This window comes from Periplaneta americana, chromosome 4 (genome assembly GCF_040183065.1).
Source record: "Periplaneta americana isolate PAMFEO1 chromosome 4, P.americana_PAMFEO1_priV1, whole genome shotgun sequence".
NCBI lineage: Eukaryota > Metazoa > Arthropoda > Insecta > Blattodea > Blattidae > Periplaneta > Periplaneta americana.
In genome coordinates, this window is record NC_091120.1 from 155,972,129 (window position 1) to 155,996,016 (window position 23,888).

General features: G+C 35.0%; 1 protein-coding gene across 2 annotated transcripts in view; it reads right to left on the reverse strand.

Annotated features, from left to right (window-relative positions):
- LOC138698339 (putative polypeptide N-acetylgalactosaminyltransferase 10) overlaps window positions 1-23,888 on the reverse strand; it is an 85,926-nt gene continuing 62,038 nt past the window's right edge. For both annotated transcript variants that reach the window (XM_069824188.1, XM_069824189.1), the window contains exon 12: window positions 1-23,888. This exon is cut by the window's right edge and continues 10,173 nt beyond it. The gene's annotated coding sequence lies outside the window, so the exon portion shown is untranslated.

Sequence of the window (23,888 nt, forward strand, 5' to 3'; positions counted from 1 at the left end):
CTCTTTTTCACGAACGTGCGTTTTATAAGAACAAATACAAGAACATACAGCCAGTGCAAAACTTTCAGCTGGTGCGAGACAGACAAAACAAAGCTACAATAATTACACATAGAGCACCCCATTCTCGGCTATCACAGACAGTATTGATTGTTGCATTTAGGAGTACCTGCAGAGAAGCTTCAGTTTCACCAAAATCTCATTTGTCATGACACGCCTAAATTTAGCATTTGGTGTAGGCCCTACTTCAAAGATACGAGAGGATTTTTGTTTAAGTTTTCAATCTTGAATTTCATATAAAACCAAGAGTTGAATTCATACGTTTAAATGTGTGCTAAAAGCTAAATGCTAAACAATTCCGAAAAGCATCCCCTCTCAAAGCCAAGAGGTTTCGGTTATCAGGACAGCTCTTGGTGAGTATTTGTCAATATAATTGATTGTGTCGTGAATGAACCTGAATTATGTATAAAAGAAATTTTGTCATCATTGTGGAACAGGTTTCTAGGATTTTATTTTTTTCTGATGGTCCTTTCACTAGTAACTCCTCAATAAACGTGAGTTAGATAGAAGATACTGCTGACAAAGGATTATGGAAACAGATGAAAGTAGCTGAGGTTAGGAGCATAGACAAGTCTAATGGAAGAAATGAAAGAGGAGACATGATAAGAACGAAGCAACTACCAGATATTAGTGATTGTGAGGACAGAATAGACAGGGCTTTTGAGAGGTTATTAAATGGCGAAATGGAGGAACAGAATAGTGAGGAGGATGGAATTAGCGAGGAAGAAGAGTGCGAAAAAGTGAGTGCAAGAAAGTCAGGGGTGGCAAAAGTGATAGAATAAGAATGGAGAAGAAAGTGTTAAATGTAAGGAGATAGTATAAGAGTGTAGTAAGATAGACATACAAACAATGGAGAATTAAAGTGAAAAAACATGTGAACAAATGAGAATTGGAAGAGAGAGAAATTGGAAGTGTAATTATGTGAATTAGATATTTCATGTGATTCAATGTTGTGGGTTGGGGCTAGCATCAGGAATACTATGACTGTACTGTAGGAGTATTGTAGGTATAAATTTACGGAAAGTGGCAATAAAAGAGGGAATTTAGGAGTGGAGTGAAGAGGGAGATGTAAGTACGTAAATAAAATGAGGATAGAATAGTAGGGAAATAATATGTGATGTGTTGTAAAATAGAGAGAATGGAAATGTAGACAATTTATTAGAAAATGAATGGAAAAGAATGATTAGGAGTAGGTACATTTGAGAATAGAGAACGAAAAAAAAAAAAAATTTAATATTAAAAAAATTAAATTAAAAAATAAATAAATAATACAAATCATTAAGGAAAGGAATATGCAATATTAAATAGAAAAGCGAGAAATGGAAAGGAGCCAGTCTAGATATGAGAGAATAGAACAGGATAGATAGCAATTCAGTTAAAACAGAAGAAGAAGTAATCAGGAAATGCTTGGCAAAGGAATATATTAACATAAAAGGGTGGCATAAATATGAAAGTCCACCATAAGTACGAATTGTAAAGTTGGCTGAAAAATAAATATCAATATCAATAACTATTCATTAGATTGTAGTCATATAACCAATGACCTTTACGGCTTAAAAGGGGCATTAAACAAAAAAAAGTTTAATTTCATATAGCAAAGCAGAAAGATATGTCAGAAAATTGTGTCAGTATTTCGTAAGAATAAGTGTGAGAAAACCATGAAAATGATGGAAACATTCAGTCATAAGAATCAAATTCAAGAAATTTGAATGTAAAGCAATGATAATACTTTATAGCTATGTAGTTCGCCTCAAATCTGCAGGTATTCCATTTATAAAGAAAAATACACCTTACCTTTATTTGACAACATTCAATAACACTACAACACAAACAATAAATCAACTAGAGTGATCAGACACAAAGGAATGCTTTATAATCAGGATTGCCAAGTCAATACACAAAATTTTCAATTCCAAGTTTTTCATAATCTCTCAATATTAATTATTATTACTGGTAAATCTATTGCAATGACAAACTGTACCGTAAAATGGGGGACTTGATACGTTTTGTAGGGTGATGTTTCGGAACAAAACAAATGTATCAAGTCCCTCAACTGTATCAAGTCACCCTGTTTTATATGCTGGGGGACTTGATACGAAACATCAACCTATTTCGAAACATTAACCTACAAAACGTATCAATTCGAAACATCAACCTACAAAACGTATCAAGTCCTCCCCCCCCCCCCAGCATATCAAGTCACTCCGTTTTACGGTACCACAAAGCATTTCATCACCACCACGTGAAACATTAGACTATTTTTTAAACTGGCCATCACGAATGATCCGCTGGTATGTCACGAGAAAATGAAAATAGTAAAGGTTATCATATGAAAAATTGATAAAGTAAAAGTGAAAAGAATAGTAGAAAATGGCAAGTCCCAAAGAGTCAACTTTCAGCAAATGCAGCAGAAGTCAACATTCAGTAGCATAGTCAAAGTTGCCAAATGGGTAAAGTTGAAATATCGTACCAACCTTGAATTGAATTGAATTTTAATATAAGGAAGGAGGTACTACGACCCATCACTGCAACTTTCTAATTTACCTGTATTGCACTGACCATCACGCTAGACGCATTTCCAATCCACACTGACTGGCCACATTAAGGTTCGCTGCATATCCAGGTTTCGAGCAGGAAACTCCACTTGTCTCTCCATGCATCGCCAGCCGACATTCGGGGAATGCTATGGAATGATTACAAAATGGAGAAATGTTGACGGAATAATGTAGATGCCTAACCTGGAGAAGCGGGAGAGCTCTGAGTAAAACTCCTACTATGACCTTGTCTGTCACAAGTATCACCCTGGACCAACCTTAAAAAAATATCGTACTTTACATGTTTTTATGAAAAAAAATCCCCCCTAGTTATGTAGGAACCATTGGTTTGGATTGTATAATGTACCACGGGATTTTAAATTAAACTTTAGTGCGCCACATGTTGAGAAACGCTGTTTTAGACTTAAAACCTATATTTAACTATCTGATTATTATAGGTATTTTGATGTGTAGAAAGGCAAATGGGGAACTGGCTGCTGATGGGACAGAGGCACTGAGAAGGTGGGAAGAACACTTCAAGGAACAACTGGATGGAAGTGAAGATAATATTTGCACTATGATGATTGCAGAAACCAGTATAATCCAAAGGAGAGAGGAAGATCTGCCCACAACTGAAGAGGTAGATATGGCCATTGACAAGTTGAAGAATAATAAAGCACCAGGTGCCGATGGCATAAAGGCAGATACCAAAAACAGTCCTCCTTCATAAACTTCACACAATTATCTGCCGAATTTGGGAAACAGAATGCCTGCCAAAAGAATGGGAAGAGGGTCTGATCTGCCCAATATATAAGAAGGGAGATCCCCTAGAGTGTTCAAATTATAGAGGGATCACGCTGTTAAATATAGGATATAAGATCTTTTCAAATGTCCTATATAGGAGGATATTACCACATGCAGAAAGAATTATAGGAAGCTATCAGTGTGGCTTTCGAGAGGGGAAATCAACCTCTGATCAGATACAGGCAGTACGACAAATACTTCAAATGACTCGAGAGTATAAGATTAATACGTACCACCTGTTCATAGATTATAAGGCAGCATATGATAGTATTAACAGGGAGAGGTTGTTTGATGCCATGGAGGAGATTGGAATTCCTACGAAACTTGTTGCCCTGACAAGATCAACCCTAACAAGGGTTAATTGTAGAGTTAAACTACAGGCAGGACTTTCATACCCTTTCTATACACAGAAGGGCCTTAGATAAGGTGACGCACTTGCATGTCTGGTGTTCAATATTGCTTTGGAAAAGGTTATCCGAAGCTCAGGAATTGAAAGGAGGGGTACAATATTCCACAAATCGGTGTTAATATTGGCTTATGCTGATGACATTGACATTGTTGGGAGATCAGAAAGAGCCATCAAAGATGTATTCATCAACCTAGATGCTGCAGCAAAGCAAATGGGCCTCAAAGTAAATGAGGGTAAAACCAAGTATATGGAGGTATCAATCAATCCTTCAGAAATGGAGTATCTTGAAGTAGGAGGATACAAGTTTGAAAAAGTCACCGAATTTAAGTACCTAGGTTCACCAGTTACCTCAGATAATAATGTGAGTGCAGAAATCCAACATAGACTCCTCACAGCAAATAGATGCTATCATGGACTCCAAAAACAGTTAAGATCACATGATATCAGCCTCAACACTAAGTGCATATTATATAAAACATTAATAAGAGCAGTCTTGCTTTATGGATCTGAAACCTGGGCAGTTGGCAGTGCCGACAATTGTAGACTGAGTAATTTGAGAGAAAGGTTCTGAGGACGATATACGGACCAGTAAATGATGAGGGCAGTTGGAGAAAAAGGTATAACTATGAATTATACCAACTTTTTAAAGAACCAGATGTTTGCAGAGAAATTAAAGCTAGGAGAGTCAGGTGGCTGGGCCATATCTGTACAAAGGATGAAAATGATCCTTGCAAGAAATTGACTCTCACTATACCTTTTGTCACCAGAAAAGTAGGGAGACCTCAGCTAAGATGGCTGGATGAAGTGGAGAAAGATATAATAGCAGCAGGTGTTAGAGGATGGAAAACAAAGGTGTTAGATCGAAGGACATGGAAAAGCATTGTTGGGGCGGTCAGGGCTGGAACCCAGCTGTAGAACCAAAGAAGAAGGTTATTATAGGTAACAACATAAATTTCCAGAGTGAAATTTACAAAACATTATTTCCATTTTCAGTCGCTGGTCCCATATGTTGCATCTTCATGCAGAATAAATCAGAAATGATTACCTGTTTAACTGCAACCATCAAGAATGATTTCAAGTGAATTCAACCAGGACAAAGAGGTTGCTGGATTGCTTGGAGAAAGAAGGAATTTATATCTCTTTACCAATACCAACAAGTTGACTACAGCACTAGCCTTCTAAGCCAGGGGGGTCTAAGCTTCTCGACACTAACAACAATGCTACTATCACAAATCTAAAAATGTTAGCTGAAAATAACTTACTCTTACACTTCTATTTACAACACTAACTGTGCTTGACGGAATCTCCAAACAAATAAAGATTTTGCAACCAGACAATGAAATGAAACACAAGAATTCTTTTATCGTATCTTACTGAAGTGTGAACTGGTGCAGAAAACTGATGTTCAATGTAAGAAACTTGAAAGCTACATTCAATATACATATCAATGCTACGTCCAAGTACAGTGCAACTCTCTCCTGCTTCCTCCTTCCTCCTCATTCAAGAAAGATGCCAATAATAAGTGAGTTCTCAATTAAAGCAATCACAGTTCCACTTCCTTCTGTTTCAGTTGAAAGAAGATTTTATACACTTAATTGGAATTCCAATCCTAGATCATATTACATCAAAGAAAATCTTGATTCCCATCTAAGACTTGCTTACATTCAGTCAATTCAACACGACTGAACAGTGACACAAAGTTAAGTAAAATAAGATAATAAGTGTACTGAAGGACACTGAAAGCATTTGGACAGGCATATGGTACTTGTTTTATACATTATAACAACTTAAAGATAAATATATTTTTAGTAAAATTTCGCACCATAATATTAGATCTCGCAAAAGCTTTCAGAAGGTAACAAATCATATTTTGTCTACAAATAAAATGTGAGTTGATTAAATTATTACACATTCTCTCACTTTAATCACGATATGCACTGAAAGTATAATGGACGCAACTCATTTTAACTTTTCTTACAAACAATTAATATATTTACTCAACTTTGGATGTATGTATGTTGAGTTAAACTCACATTCAATAAGCTGAAAAATATAACTCTTAAAAACTAAATATTAAACCTGATACATTCTGCACATGGTAAAGTGATAAAAACACTGTACTTTAAAAGAGATGAGCATTTGGGTATCTGGTCACTCTAATTGAATTTACAAATGTGCTCAATTTTCAATGAAAGATAGCTTACCTCTTATCTAAAACTGAACAATAAAAAATAAATGCATTCTTGAACATAATCCCACAACAACCAAAGCATTATGCATGCACATTCCCAAGAAATTATCAGAAGACTCATAGTTAATGTTTTAGCAATATTTCAATGAGTTGATAAGGAAAACGGTAAACAAGAATCAATAACTATTAATGTAAATAAATTTTAAGGTTATATATGAAAGGCAACAAAACAGTGACTTTTTCAGTTTCTTTTTTAAATTAATTACATTCTAAACCCACACGTATTAAAAAGTAGCAACAATTTCCTTCAAAACAACTGATTTATTATACAACACTACTTAAATTCACGAAGTAAACTGAACTGCATTCAGACATAAACTGTTGTTTACATAATGTTACAAAATACAACAGTATATGGACTTCGAAACCTACTGATATGTTGCAACTCTGCTGCTATGAGCAAACTTCAGTGACATGGGTAACATTACTAATTTTGATATACAGTATATTTAGAATATAAAATATTTACTGCACACTTAAATTACCAGTAAACATTCTCAAGAAAGTAACACTAATTCCTAGAATTTGTATACATGAAGTACACAAAAATAGCCTTTTCTCATCATTATACATCTGAAATTTCCATGATGCAATGGTGTTGACTTACTTTAGAATTAATCAACCAGTTTTAAGTCAAAAATGGAATTAATTTGATCTGTTCAAAAGCAAAAAGTCGCAGAATCTACATGAACAAAGGGGAATACATTTCGAAAACAATGAGTTAATGCAGATAATATTACTTACAATGTTCAGGGGATTTTGAACTTCATCAAAATCTCCGATGATTAATTGATGAAAAGCAAACACCAATTCTTAATATAAAGATTTTGTCATTGTTCTACAGAGGGTGCCAAAAAAATGTATACACTCTTTCAATGATTACAACGTTAAAAATTATTATGATACAGAAAAGTTTCAAAATTAAAATAAAGTGAACTAATGTACAAACCAGTCATTTATTGAAAGTGTACAAATTGTTGGCCATTGTGGTCCAGGCACAGCTGATAATGCTGACCAATGGAATCCAAAACGTTCCTAATCATTTTGATTGGTATTTGGGCACATTCTCTTTCAATGACTGACTCGATTGTAGCTGGTTTTGTGCTATAAACATGCGCTTGATATGTCCCCACAGAAAAAATCCATCGGAGTCAAATCTGGTAAGCAAGGGGAGTACTCAGTACTACCTCTTCATCCTATCCATCTGTTCTGCAGGTGGCCATTAAGATAGGCCTTCACATCGTGTGGTAGTGGGGATGTGCTCCATCCTGCTGGAAGTACCATTCTTCATTCCTAAACATCTCTTCGATGCATGGCATGGCGGATTCCTTTAGCAAGTTGAGGTAAATTGCATCAGTCATACTACCATAAAAAAAGAAAGGTCCAATTAAACCAAATGCTGACAAACCACACTACACTGTAACTCCTGGTAAGTTCACATGGTGTTCCACTGTCAGGGGGCTTGTTAGATGCCCAGTAGGTGCAATTGTAACGATTAATTGAGTCATTTAACTTAAACGTGGCCTCATCACTCCAAGCAATCTTGTATGGAAATTGATCCGCACATTTTGCTTGGCACCACTCACAAAATTCAATTCTCCGGTCATGATCATCTTCATGGAGAGCGTGGACAAATCTAGGAATAAAACTTTTCCATTGAGCACGCTTCAAAGCGTGATGGACACTCGATTTTGAAAGTCCTGTCTCACAAGCTGCTTGCCCAGCAGATTTTCTAGGAGATTGCTGAAACCTTTCGATGACTTCTCTTTCTCTTGTGGGGCTGGTGGATGTTCGTGGTCTTTCGGAATTGTTCTTACGGATATTCTGAACAGTTCCTTCATCTTCAAACTTATCTCGCAAACAAACAATTGTGAATCGCGTTGGTGAATCTCATTGAAACTCCATTCTAAACCGTCTTTGCACTTCACTTATGTCCTCAGTCTTCCAGTAGCACTTTAGAATGAATTTTCTTTCCTCAAAGTTTAGTCTGACTTCAGCCATTATTTTAAGCAATAACACTTAAAAAAATTTTTAAAAGTGAGTTAGTTATGAGCTATTAAATAGTGCATACATTTTTTTTGGCACCCTCTGTATATAAACTTTTAACACTTATATAATCACTGATTACTTTTGTTACTCCTTTATTGTGGTAAAACGAGTTCAGTTCTTGAGCTTTCGTTACTGTTTCTATTTCAATTGATTCAATCGCATCTCAATAAGACTTTCAGCATGTCAACACAGTGAAACAATGACACTTTATTGATGAACATTGCAAAGAATTTTTTCTTAACATGTAACAGCTTCATTGTAAACTATAAAGAAGTCACCAGCTTTGCTTAGACGAATCATAACTGCATTCCCCAGGCTTGCAATCTCCTGAGCTCCTAACAGTAATAATCCTAGTTTTTTTTTTTCTTTTTTCTCTCTCTGTGAGGTGGGAGGGGAACATCCCTGTGCATCGCGACGTGAGGTCTATTGTGCACCCTTGGGATGAGTTGCAAGCCCTCTGACAGCACCCACACTGAACCAACCTAACCGCTAACACTCTGAGGACCAGTCCCACCATTATTCCAAGTCCTTATACCATTCCACCCTCAATAGCCCCTCCCCCCACATTCCTCCCTCAAACTGTCTGAGGTGTAAAGTGGGTTCCACTGCTGGGTCACCAGCTACCACACTTGACATATCCATGGAGGCCGGCCGAGAGTGTCAGAAGCTTCAGAGAGCCAGCGCAGGCATGATCTGAAAACCAAGGAAGACAACCGGAATGATGAGGAAAGGATGATGAGGGAGGAAAGGAAATGGCGAGAATGAGTGTGGTTCCATACACCTGATCAAATTACCTGATATTCATCCATAGGAGTTAACAGAAGTTAACATACTTTTGTTTCCAAGATAACACTCCTATCAACAGAGAAAGCAACTACGAATATTTTTTTACTTGTTTATTTAATGACGCTGTATCAAGTACGAGGTTATTTAGCGTCGATGGAATTGGTGATAGCGAGATATTTGGCGAGATGAGGCTGAGGATTCGCCATAGATTACCTGACATTTGCCTTATGGTTGGGGAAACCTCGGGAAAAACCCAACCAGGTAATCATCTCATGCAAGAATTGAACTCGTGCCCGAGTGCAACTCCTCATTGGCAGGTAACACCTTAGCCGACTGAGCTACGTCTGTGGCTCTCACTAATTTTTTTCAAACTTTATTTTACCGGTAATTATAACATAAGCAACAATCGCGCATCCATCAGAGGAGAGGCTAAGGGGGTTCAAGCCCCCCTCATCAAAAGAAAGTGTAGGGGAGAAAGGAAGAAAGAAGAAAGGTTTTTAATGCCTTGGCGTATCTGTATCTGTAATTGTGGAAAGTGTGTGATCTTTGAAATAAAAGTACATAGGAAAAACAATCAGTCACAATCTCATAAGGGTGATGTCATAATCTAATTCAGTATATTACCACAGTCTACTATATACAGTCAAGAAGCTTGGGACGATTTTTTGCAAATCTCGTGATAGTTGCTAGCCGCTTGGAGCGCTGTGAGTACTAGGAACAATAGACTGTGCCACAGGCATCGTGATCTAATACAGGCCGTAAGGCAGACCATGTAACTCGCTTAACCCGATCACGAAGGACGGCGTTTCAACCATATAAATTAGTCGGAATGCATAAACAGTAACATATGTTTCTCTAAAATGTAGTGTAATTCCATTAATAAAACTTAAAACAATGATTATGAGGCACTTCAGACATAATTCACTTGCAAGTTAAGATGTAATATTATTTATGGTATGAAAATTACGTTGTTCATATGTGTAATTGAAATCACAATATAAATTCTTTTTTATTAAAACTCAAAATAGCTTCCATTCTAAACTTGAAATGTTGACACGAACAGATTATGTTAACATGTAAAATTCTTTCACATTAAAATAACACAGTTTTGTAATTATTTCTGCAACATATTATGTAACAAGAAGTAAACGGAACTTATGGACACATTACACTAAATAAAGCTTAGCAATAATAAGCAATAAAGTTACAATATAATATTTCACTGAGCTCCATACACTGAAATAGAACCCCGAACAAACATTACGGCCTGGTCTAGATCGGAAAAGCATTGACTTTACCGTATTTCGCATTTTTGTGAAAATGCTATGTAAACTATGAAATGTTCGTTATCGGTTGTAATAAATGTAAATGGCTAAAATACAATAATTTTAATAATAATATGGAGAAGGAGACGTTTATAGTACTATAAATTGTAAGAAAAATAGGTTAGAGTTATCCTTCTTCCGAAAGATCCAGGAAGGTGAGTTTATAGAATATAATATATATTTTATGAAAATAATATATAAACCTTATGTATTTCATATTTCAATAGTGGAAGGAAGGTGTTAATTTTTTCAAAAGAACACGATATCGAAAGTACAATACATTTTATAGTCTGCTAGGGAAAGAATCTGTCATGAGGCGATAGTAGCGATCCTGAAGGTGAGCAACTATCTATGGATGCATATTTCAACTGTCTATGTTTGCATATTTAGTAAGTATTAAGCTTCGTGACTGTATATACTAGACTGTGATATTACTCCAAACTTTAGTGTTTTTCTTAACAAAACTGGTAAAGGAATTATCACCACGGATACAGTCATCCTTTCCTACTTTTTAATTAGAAACAGCAATAAATTTTGCAGTAATATACTGAATTAGATGATAACATCACCCTTAAGAAAATTGTGATTTTGATTGTTTTTTCCATATACTCTTCTTTTAAACAGGCCTGTATGTGAATGGGCTTTTTACAAAAGCTCGCACTTTCGATAATGTACAAAGTTTTGTAACTTTCATTCGGAATGTGTCTGGTAGCTCCAACCATTCGATCACATCTCATTGAAGCAGTCTGTACTTCTCCAACCATCCATACTTCACGTAAGGATACACCTATACAGCTTTAATGCTGCTCTAAGACAGTGATTATAAAGAGCCCACCACCCTCCAAACCATATTTTTGGATGTGCCACTGGTAAGCAATGCTTAAATCAATATATTACTTGAACATTGTATAAAAAACTTACATTATTTGAAAACTATGTAAAAAAAAAACCTACAAACAACCAAAACTGACAACGTATTATACAGCAGTCAAGATGAATACTGGCAACAAGTGACAATTTCAAGCTACTTATATCTTAATATGTGTAGGCTTAGATGATATGAGTTCATCAATAAATTCTTGAGAACATTGATGGTTAATACACTGTAAGCTTAGAACACTTCAAAAGTAGCGTAATTAAGTACATTCTATATGAATATTGAAGGGGAGACAGAGGTAAAAATTAATTTCCTTGTGCAAAATAGTTTTCTTTCATCTTGCCTTTAAAATAACTATTCAGCCAATTTACCAGCAAAATGTGAAGTTGTTTGAAATTGTTTCTTTCTGTTATTTTTAAATCACTGTACCCTCTAATTAAAAAACTGCAGAGTCTTTCTTTCTACCTCCTATAACTCTATTTTCTATTTGTCTGATGTTTAACTTTAAAATGTATCTTCTTATGTAAAATACTAGGGTAATAAATTTTGACACTGATATTATTAAAATAGCAATGGTTTAATTCTAAGGCATTAATAATAATAATAATAATAATAATAATAATCATAATAATAATAATAAGAAGAAGAAGAAGAATAAGAATATCATCATCATCACTCCGGTATTTAGATAATGCTATGCCCATGGGCCCAAAAAAAATTGCACTCCCACCAACTAACTTATACAAATCTTAAGCAATTAGCAGTTAACCTGTGAAAAATAAAGTTGCAAGTAACAACAATTTAACACATGCTACTATCTGAAGCAGGCATCTGTGAAGAAGGAAAACATCGAAAATTTATTTTCTCAAGTCGATTTTTTTTCTTTTCTCAAAATTTTTCTGCTCCGATGAATTTACCGCCCTGGGTCCAGACTCATGTGACCCATGATTAAATAAATATGGGCCTAATCATCATTATCATTATCATTATCATTATCATTATCATCATCATCATCATCATCATCATCATACCACTTGATAGTTTAGAAAAACTCGACAAACTTTGTTCCAGTATTCCACTACTTGTTCTTCTGAACTTATAGTGGGTTATTTTATGACGCTGTATAAACATCTCAGATTATTTAGCGTCTGAATGAAATGAAGTCAATAATGCCGGTGAAATGAGTCCGGAGTCCAGTACCAATAGTTACCCAGCATTTATTCATAATGGGTTGAGGGAAAACCCTGGGAAAAACATCAACCAGGTAACTTGCACTGACCGGGATTCGAACGTGGGCCACTTGGTTTTGCGGTCAGACACGCTAACCATTACTCCACAGGTGTGGACCTCTGATCTTATAACAGCAGGTTTTCCTCTCTAATCTGCATTACCCAATATTAATATATACTGAGTAATCACTACTCTGAAAATATTGCAATAGACGTGACCATGATGCAACTAGTATGGAGGGCACTGTTATCATGAACAGATGTCTCTGCATTAGTTGCCAGTCACTGTACAACCATGATTCGTCTGAGTTTGTCAAAGGAAACATAGTGAGGGCAGGACACTTCAGTGCATATGCTTGGTTGTTCAAAAGCTCTCCACAACTTCAACTGCCCACTAGACTTTCTAGATCTCAAACCTATTGAGCAGTTATAGACTGGTGCGAAACACAAGGTTCGACAACCTGCAACACTGTCATCCTTTATGCCTCTGCAGTATGCACCATCATGCAAAGACAATGATTGAACATACTTCCAAAGGTCTACAGATACCTTAATGGATATGTGTCAGTGTGGATACATGCCTATCTACAGACACGACCATCAAGTATTAGGTAGGCAGCCAAAATTCAGTGATCACTGACAGTATGTTCTTTCTGTTGGGTACACTTAAATGAATAGAAAACGTATATTACGTTTCGTGATTAAAGGCACGGTTAATTAGAAAATTAAGTTGGAGGTTTCAGCAGTCTGACAACATCGCTGCTGCTCGTAATAAAGATGTAAGAAGTCAACAAACTGAAGTCTGTTTCGTACGCGAGCCTTCCTCTCTCGCTATGATGTTGCAAACTGCTCATTTCATTCAGTGGCTTGAAAACTAGTGGGTTTTAAATTAAATTTACACGAAAACCGTCCACTCTATTGAAATAAGCCAGAGGGATAAATAATTTTTATTACAGTTTCTACTGATATGAATAAAAATCACGATCCTGCTCGCAATAGTTACCGAATGAGATGATGTTATTTAAATATTTGGGGAAAAAAGTAGGCCTACTTCTAAATATATGGTATTACCACAGTCTAGTATATACAGTCACGGAGCTTGAGTTGTGAGGGTGCTAAGAACAATAGACTGTGCCGGTACTATTTTGCATTGTCTGTAATGAGGCGATATTAGCAATCCTGTGGTTAGCAACTATCTATGGATGCATATTTACTACGTATTGAGCTTCGTGACTGTATATACTAGACTGTGGTATTACACTTTTTTTTTCTTACATACAATATGAGCTATTCGCTTTGAAAATCTGCAGGGTTATTTCACTTTCACTTTGTATGTGAAAGAAGATACATTTTTATACCACTTAATTACCCAAAAACTATTGGCATGCTCAACATGAAAATCATTAAAGAACTATATTTACAACATATGATTAAATTGTACCAAAAATAAAAGTTACGTTAAATAATTTTAGAAAATCTATTTTTCATCTCAGTCTCCCCTTAACAATGCCGTATCAACCTCAGCAATTATTAGAGAAATACCAGTGTTGAAAAAACTATCACCTGGCACACAAGTACAACACATGTTCCAAACAAAGAAATATTAACAATTCTATCAACAATTTATTACAATATATACAATGGAACCTATAGTTCTGGTATCACCCAGTCACCCTTATAAGCTGCTTGTCTCATTAGTGCCAACCTTACAAAGGCTACAGTAGAACCCCAATTTTTCGCATTTAATGTTAAATTTTCAGGGTCCCAGTAATTATTATGAAGGATTAACGTAGGCCTACTTCTAAATTCGATTTAACATTATTCTCTTTGCTGTAAAACCCTCATTTTACGTTAAAAATTATTCTTAAATGATGTTTTTAAATCTCGACTAATGAAAAAATAAATGCATTTCTAATCATTGTGCTAAGTACAAATTTTTTTATGTCTTTGCAACACTGCTACTTTGCTGCTACATGTTAATGGAGTGGGCCACGCATTCCCCACTCCCTCACTGAACCTACACAAAGATGTGTGCCTGTTCATCTGCTAATTTCCAACCTTTAGGAGAACCATTCACATTCAATGACTGATGTAGAATTCATCCATCACAATACACAACTAAACAGCATTAGTCGCTTCTTGTTTTTGTTGTGCTCATTGATGTTCGTCATGAGAGTGCTATTACAATGAAGAGATACAATTGTTTTCACTGTTACAATACATATCACTAGAAAACAATGGCTGCGGAAAGAAAATGTTTTCTATTGTGGAAAAAGTTTATTTAATTCGCAAAATTAAAAAAAAAAAATCAAAATGCAAAAATTTTAGAAATTGTGAGAAGATTTGATAGGCACTCAGCTTCCCTTTAATCATCCTCTTTTTTTTTTTCTCCCCAGTGTTATCTATAATTTACTTATTGCAGCTTTTTTGCAATTGAATTTTCTCAAAAGCATTTAAAAATGTTTAAACAATAATAGCAAATCCCTATTTAATGTAAACCTCCATTTAAGATTAATTATTCTGAGTCCCCAGAAAAACGATAAATAGGGGTTCTACTGTATATATTAAATAACAGCCAAACACAAAAGCAGCATAGGTTGCATAATAATATGTGCATTTACAGTTTTATTTTAGTTGTACGTTTTTATCTTCTTGGTATATCAAAAATAGCAAAATTATTTTTAGAATACAGGATGACTCAAGCAGTTGATGGAGGCATCAGAAAGATTAAAAAGCTCTCATTTTCGTGAAAAGTGATATACATGTGTTGAAATATATAAAAAAAAATTGTATCCACCTTTCAAGCGACCTCCTTCTCTTAATAGTACATCCTAAAGTCGCTTAATAGAGGTTTAAATGTCCCTATTACAAATGCATTACCACTATTTCAATTAGATAGTCCCAACATTGCCCCCGAACTATGTATCATCCTGTACACAAGATAGCATGTGCAATGCTGCACTGTTTATTCTGATCTTCTCACACAAACTTAACATACGCACTTCACTTTTTCACTATTTAAATGTATTCTGTGTCCACTTAGTGTCACAATGCAAGCTATACTTCTTATTTTATACTCTCTGTTGTGTGGACGGACATAACTCATGTACAAGTACATTTGTATAAATATGATGAAAAGGAACATAACAGTTGTAAGTACAAAAAATTGGTCCATTAAACTCAATTCATTTGTATGTGTTTTCTTTTGTCTCTGAAACGCAAACAACATTCTGTGATGATTGTAGGTACAGATGTGTGCATAACAAGGTTCTTGTTAAATTTAACACTGTTGTTTGGGTATGACTTAATTCATATTACAACTACATTCTTCTACAATACAAAATCACTAAATTCCTATTAAAAAAATCAGTTTCTCTCTTTTTATGGGACTTAAATAAAATGTGGAGTTGTTAAACAGTGATCCCAATTCCATGCCTCAATGGTCTGTAAAAAGCCTAACTGCACCCTGTCCCTAGCAGTGTTCTCCTTTCCTTATTTTTATTTTTCTTCTCCACTCCACCTCTGCCATAAAGATAAAATTTCATTCATCCTTTTCAAATAAGTTTCAACTTTCACGACAGTAAAAGTAATTGAAGAGTTCGCGGGAAAAACGATGAATGTCACATTTTTGTTAAGGATTAGGTGATGATCTAATTGAGTCTATAAGTGCAATATGTAGTGTTGTTTCTATAGAAAATAAAGGAAAGGATTACTGTATTCGTGGTGATAATTCTCCTTTTTACCATTTTTCATAAGAACAACATTAAATTTCGCAGTGATCCATATGAATTAGATAATGGCATCAACCTTAAGAAAACTGTGACATTCATCGTTTTTCCCGCGAACTCTTCAATTGCTTAATGACTACTTCTACCACAACGTAAGAATCCACTTCTGACGTTTTTAATAAAGCACGGGGTAAGTACAGGCCAGAGTGTGACACTGCAGTTAGCACTATTCTCTCTCCCTTCCCCCAGAGGAAAACAGGTGACAATTGAAGTGTTTTTTTGCAAAGTGACTTATCTCCAATTTTTTAATTTTTTGGAGTTTACCATAGCAATATATTGAGAGACTTTTCATATAATGAATTTCATTTAAAATTTGTGAAGTACCGGTAAAAATTATTATTTTATCAAACTATATTTCATGTAGACTATATAATCATAAATAATTTCTCGACAGAAAAATTTATGAGTAGCTGTATGTTTTAATAATACTAATTTATTATTATTATTATATTATTATTATTATTATTATTATTATATTATTATTATGTACACAGGTTGTTAAGGAGTGATCATGATTTTTACTCTTGCAGTATTGAATCCAAATTTTAAATTTTGTTTCATATTTTTAATATAATATTTCATCTACTACATAACAATGATATAGTGCACTACATTTTCAATTGCATTTAGATTGGCAACAGGCCATGATTGTTTGGCCAAACACCTGCATAGAATTGGAATATATCAGTCCCCTAACTGTCCATTGTGCAACTCAAACCAAGAAATGGATTCAGAACACCTGAAAATCTGTGCTTCAGTGGCTGGTCATGATAATATCTTTGAAAAATATTGGAGTGCAAGAGGTCAAGTGACTTTATTGTCAAACGCCTAGCATTAGAAAACAACAACATATTGAGAGGGCCATCCTTGAACATACTAAGCAGAAATTATTTTCAAAAGACATTAATCTCGGTTTGGAAAGCAATAGAACATTGATGTTATTTCCAATATGACATATTTCCATGCTGTTTTTTATTTCCAAGGAGTCGCATTTCCACAGGCCCAGTAGGAATGTTCCATATAGTCACGTGATCATGTGTTGTATCGTGGTGGATGCTTGTTAGTCTGTTAATGCCAACATTATCTTCAAAATATGCGAGAAAAAAGACTCTAAATCCATCAAAATGAAAGAAAAATAGAGAAAAGACTCAAAGATGTCCAAGTGATGGTCACCCGCCAAGACTCGGGCATAAACATGGCAATGAACGATAAGCCAAGCTACAAAATTAAATGTACAAGACATGAGGCGATTCCATTCACTGTTTTATTCGTTCAAGAATAAAGTGGAACAAGATAATTTCATCACAAATTCTATTTTAGTGCAAAAACAGCAAGACAAAGAGGCCAAGGTGAAAAAACAAATCGCCTGTTTATTATAACCTATATGTGCAATCAGATGATGGAAATAAAATAAAAGTATGTTGTGCCACAACGTGTAGGATTCTGCGAATTGATCCAAAATGGATAGAGAGACTTGCTGGATTTTACTTCAAAAATGGGTACACAAGAGAAGATAGAAGGGGAGGTAAACTGAAGAATCCAATTATTATCATTATTGTATTAAAACCATTTTTCTACACAGCTTTGACTACTCAAATGGTGCATATATAAAATACTATAGAAATGATTTACTTACAGCCACAATACCTTGAATTCTTTAAATAATTAAAAAAAAAAAATCTTCAAAGAAAATGTAAATAAAAGATGTTTAATTTCAAAATGACTTAAATCCAAGTCATGTGATCCCAGTTCCACCAATCCCGTGAGTGTGTGATTTTTTCATTCCCGTCAATAGATTTGTAATAATAGACAGCAGTCATATGCCAAAAATGAAGTTTGCATTTTAAATTTTACATGGTATATTTTAAATTGCTCTTTTGTGAACATTGTGATTTTATGGAGAAACGTCACTTTGGAAATATATCCTTCAATTGAGCTAAAGACCTATGTGGCAATACAGTCTTCAAATATCATGTGACACTGGAAAGATTAGTGACGAATCCAGTTCCTATTGACTAGTCAATGTAGGTAGCAGGTAGAAGGGAGTTCAAAAACAGACATTACAGCACTATCAGAAATCAGTTCTTTCTTTGTGAGAGCTTTAACAAAATGTAGTAGTATCGACCTACAAATGAATAAAATTAAGTTGTGGCTTTCCTAAGTCATGGCTTAATATACCCTCTATATGTCCTAAGAACATGCATTATATGCATTTCAATTATGGCAATATTTTTTGATTCAAAGAAAATTAATATTAATTCATTTAACTACCATCTTAAAAAATGTACAAAATGAAGTTTCCTGTAAGATATACCCTCTGTATGGTCCGAAGATATGCAATGATTACATCTCAACTATAAAAGTATTTCTAGATCCCAAGAAATCAAACTTCACTTAACTATCATCTTAACAAATGTACACAATGAAGTCGTGCCTTTTCTGTCAGATACACCCTCTATATTTCGTAAGGAACATGCTATGAATCATTACAAAGCACTGTAGGAATATTTCTAGTTGTCAAACAATTATACCTCACTAAACTGTCATCAGAAGCAATTCAGAACGCATTACGAACTAATATCGAACATTGTTCAACACAGGCACTAGTTAAGTACATTCTCAGAACTAGTTTGGAAATTTACATTGTTGGAACATTTGTTGAACTGTTCTTTTTATGGATTTCTAAGTTTCTTCTCATATTAAAATTATATTTATCTTTCGAGCTTAATTCGTCATAATATATACCACTATCACCTTCCAAATCACTCATGGTCGACTATTTTTTTTTATTTTAACCTGCCCAGTTTCGAAGCATTTTAACCTCAATTTCAAATTAAGCCATCTGCGCATGCGTCAGCAGTTCAAAATTCCCAGTCCCTGCTCTTAATCAAGAACTAATTTCACTCGTTCTGAACAAGTTCCAAAGTAAGTTGGAACAGGAAACTGGGAGTTCAGAATCAATTCAAGTCTTGTTGGAATGCACAATTGAGACACTGCATGAACAGGCAGTTTAGATTCAATTCTGAACCATGCTGGAACAAACCTCTAATGTACAAAATTTTAGTTCTGGCTTTCCTGTAAGATACACCTTCTGTATGTTCTGAGAATATGCAACGAATATATCACAACTGCAAAAGTATTTCTACATCCTCTATTAACTACCATCCTAATAAATGTACAAAACGAAATGATAGATTTCTTGTAAGATACAACCTCTGCATATTCTGGGGGACATGCAATAAATACATCCTAATTGTGAGAATATTTCTATACACCAAGAAGTAATAATTATAATCTGAATGTATTCTGTCCAGCCTTTAAATACACTACCACTCTCTGGACGACCTGGAAATGAGGCATCCAGGGGAATTGACCACAACACGTCACTCCCTTTTTCATTCCCGAAATAAAATGGCTCGGTCTTAGAGACATGTGGATGAAACAGGATGGTGCCACTAGTCATATGGGATTAGCGCCAATGGCAAGCAACCCTTAAATAATTCCCTGGACACCACATTTCCAGATTCGGCAATATACATTGGCCATCCAGATCTCTGGATCTAACCACACCAGAATACTTCTTGTGGGGTTAACTAAAGGAAAAATAATAACGGAAGTGCGCACAATGTGCAGGATAATATATTATTTTAGCTTTCGCTGCTGGAGAACTTGGTCAGTGAAACTAATCGGTTTTTACACTCCATCACATGGTATCTTCCACATAGTTCGTCACACAGTAAACACATGCACTCTTCGTTCGGGTCGTGAAAGCTGGTGTTGCAGCATATTTTGAAGTGGAAGCTGTGGGTCGCAAATCTGGTCACCTGATGTCTCTGTAGATAGTTGGCCTCCTTCCAGTCCTCTCTGGCCATGGCGTCCGTGACATAAAACTCCTCCCATATTTCTGCTTTCTTACGTTGGTGTTCGAGGACAGTGCTCTCGTATGCTGATGTTGATGGCAGTAGGAATTGCAGCCGTAGGTCTTCTAGTAACATAGGTTCTCTGGTTAGCTCATAGACGATTCTGGATGGTGCAAATCTGGACAGGTCAAGTACCTGTTTCAGATATGTCGCTTTCACTTTCTCGAGGTCCTTCAGGTTACCTTTAGTGAGGTATTGCCAGACAATATCGAGGCCATATGTGATGATAGGCACTATTTTAGCCGTGAAAATTTTCATCGCCGTTTCCAACAAGATCCTGGTTAGGTACTGAATGTCGTTCATGGCAATCATTGCCCCTGCCACTCTGTCTTTGATGTGGACTCCGTATGTCGATCCATTTTGTTGCAGGGTTATCCCAAGGTATTTAAAAGTCTTTACATAGGTCAGTGGCTCGCCCTCCAGGTATAGCAAGTCTGCTGCCGCTTGTAAAGGAAAAAGTGTGTAAGTTACCATGATAGCAAATATGATTGTTGAATTCAAAGAAAATGTCTGGAGGGAGATAGAGGCCATCCAGCCGATTTGCTGCATCCCACACTATGGAGGGTATAGCTAAGAGAATGCAAGAATGTTCTCATCAAGGTGGTGCCCATTTACGGGATGATGTAGTATTCAAATGATGAAATGGTGCTGAACTCCTGTATTTTGGTCATGAGTTACACATAGTGCTTAATAAATGTGCTTCTTCCATGTCTGGAAACATGCATTTGAAATATGTCCCATCAATATTCTCCAACCTGTAATTGTTGGATATTATTTCTTCACAATCCTTTTCTTTCCTTCCTTCTTGCTCTCTTTACTTTTTAAGTTGATTCAATTTGTGCTCAGACTAGACAAATTAAAACATTATTAAATAATATATTCTGCTGCAGACAACAATAAAGGACAAATGCCACATAATTAAAATAAATACACTTGTAAGTGTATTACCTTGCACATTTGTCAAAAACGGAAAAAAAAAAAAAATAATAATAATAATAATAATAATAATAATAATAATAATAATAATAATTATTGCAGAAATATACATTTAAATGTATACAGTTCTGTGAACCATCAAAAATCGATGAGAGAGAGAGAGAGAGAGAGAGAGAGAAATCTTTCAGCCTTAATAAGGATGACGAGGATCCAGAAATTAATAGCAAATAAAATATAATGAATTAAATATGAATACTGTTACAAAAATAAAATGTAATAATTAAGCACCATTGATTATCAATTATAAAATAAAATCTTAGAAGATTACCTAAAAATTATACTTATAAATAAATTATTTTATTTAAAATTAGCATATCCTTAATTAAAAACTTCTGAATGGTAGTATAATCTGCAGGGAATCTTTAAGAATTTGCGAGATGATTTTTTGAGCTTCAAAAGATGGTATTGATAATTGTTTTAAAAAATGATATGTAAATTTTGGTAAAGAACTCCGCGCACCAAAAAATAAACCTGTCACTGATCAATTGAAGCGAGGGCTGTTATACTTGGCACTAAGGTAGGGAATACAAGGCTCATAAATGGCCCTCTTTTCATGATCAACCTGATGAGCTTGGTTTAGATCTCTCTCCATGCGTACAGTTGGATCTATGTTAATAGCCTTTTGTTATTGCCTGTTTATTGCTATTATATCTGCTCTTCTGTGAGAGTCGTTTTCAGAAATTCAGTAGATCTCTTCATGAACTTCCCAACCCTTGTTCCGAAGAAGACAGGCAATGGCTCCACGGACTCCATGATGCCTGTTGTTATGCAATAACTCTCTTTTCCGACAAAAGCCCAACACATGGCCAAGAGTTTCTGTCTCGTTGCAGCGAGGATGACGGCAACAGGTCATATTGAAAGCTCTGCCAGGAACGGAGTGCACTACAGTAAGGTTGCAGGACTTCTTGATTGCATTAATATATTCCGAAGACGATAAATTCTTTTTGGTGCTGACCCATGAATTGGCTCTTGGATAGTCTTCATAGATGACCGGGATTCAAACGATCTCTTTCACAATTCATCAATATGCTGGCTTCAGGAATTTTCAGGTGCTTGAGAGCAGTTTTCTTCTTTTCTTCAAGATTCCTGACAAGGAGATCTTTATGTGTTAGACCACTTGATCGGTTTCGTCTTCTGGAGCTGATGAGGTGTAGATGTCGAAACTGAACTTTCCAGTGTTTCTTGAAGCATCCTTCAGATCAAGAGATTATAATGCAGTCTGTTCAGATTCCATCTTTCTGCATGCCTTCTCCAACTGATTTTATTGATACCCAGTAATAGGTATTTATGGAGATCAATTTTATCATTTGTGTTTTTTTTAATATTGATGTTGGCGGAGATTGTTGGAGATTGATATGTACTCTTGGCAGAGATTAATGGAAATTTTTCAAAATAAAATTATTTTGGAATTGAAGTATTAACTCAGTGTGAATATTATTTTCCAAATAATTAACATTAAAGGTTCATTGGATTCTGATAAAGGTGCGGTATGGCCAATAGACAATACTTCTTGGATTGAGACTGTATTTAACACACATTCATTAAAAACGAAAAAAACTTGCAGCCCTCAAATTAACACTTTCAAATTATTAGTGAAATGCTGAATTCTCCATCTTCTGAATTCACTAATGTAATCAGAACACCTGAAATACCATGTAATGTAGCCTACTTGGATATATTACAAATTCAAGAGAAAAAAAAATTCGAAAAAAAAAATCTCAGGATATGAAATTCGCTATAAAACGACACAATAGTGATAATTCGCGAATGTGTTCATATTCGCTATTACAACTCTATTTCGTGATTTGTCGCAATTGTTTTATCCGCATATTATTAATCAGAATCACTTAATACGTAAAGATTAGTAAAAATCTATTGTACATCTATTATGTCGTGATTTTCGCGATCTCCATAAATACCCGGCCCTGTTGATACCATATCCTACATTTAGTTTTTGTCAGATGTCCTCATTCTTCCTATGTCCCAATAGTGCATGTCTTAATATCAGTCCAGTTGATCGATGTGTGTTCACCTCTCAATGCACTATCAAACTAATACATAGGCCTATATTTATCCTGTATATCTACCAAACACAATTCTTTTACATGAATGAATGACATAGTGTTAGGAACCATAATTTTACCATGAAGTAATGAATCGATACACTGTGATACTGTACTATTAAGGACCTTTCTTGAGACTGATATTACCAGACTACATGGTCTAATTCTAAACATTTCATAATGACAAAGTTTTGTAAATTGCAATAAGATGTTCTCACAGAGGGGACATACTTCTACAGAAAAGCACCACTTCATTGGTTACAATAGATTCAAGATAGTTATAGCACGTAACAGAAAATTAAAGAAACGAAAGACACATTAACAATCAAATAAAATTTAAAAGGGCCCAGCCTTAGCATAAAAGAAAAATTTTTTTAAAGTTTACTAAACTATATAAAAAAAAATGGCAGTGTTTGCAGTAAGTTGTGGCAAGACAATTTCTCTACAGACAGAATTAGTCCTTCCCTAAATTCCGAAAAGCAGTGGAGAAAATACTTTAAATGTAAGCATTGTCGTCATCATTATCATTACTATTTAATATTTTATTTAATAACTCATTTTAATTTAAATACTATTCACAATTATTGAGATGTGGGGATAATTTTTAAGCAAATAGCGATGAATTTGAGCGAAAACTGACGTAGCCAATTCAAATAATTTTTCTTTTATATGTTTAGAGTAACAAAGGCACTATGGTAAACAAATAGGTAGAGAGATGATTTTCAATGTTGAAGATTCCAGTTCAAACTAAGATACTAAAATAGTATGGATATGTAAAAAGTTTGGGAAAACACACACAT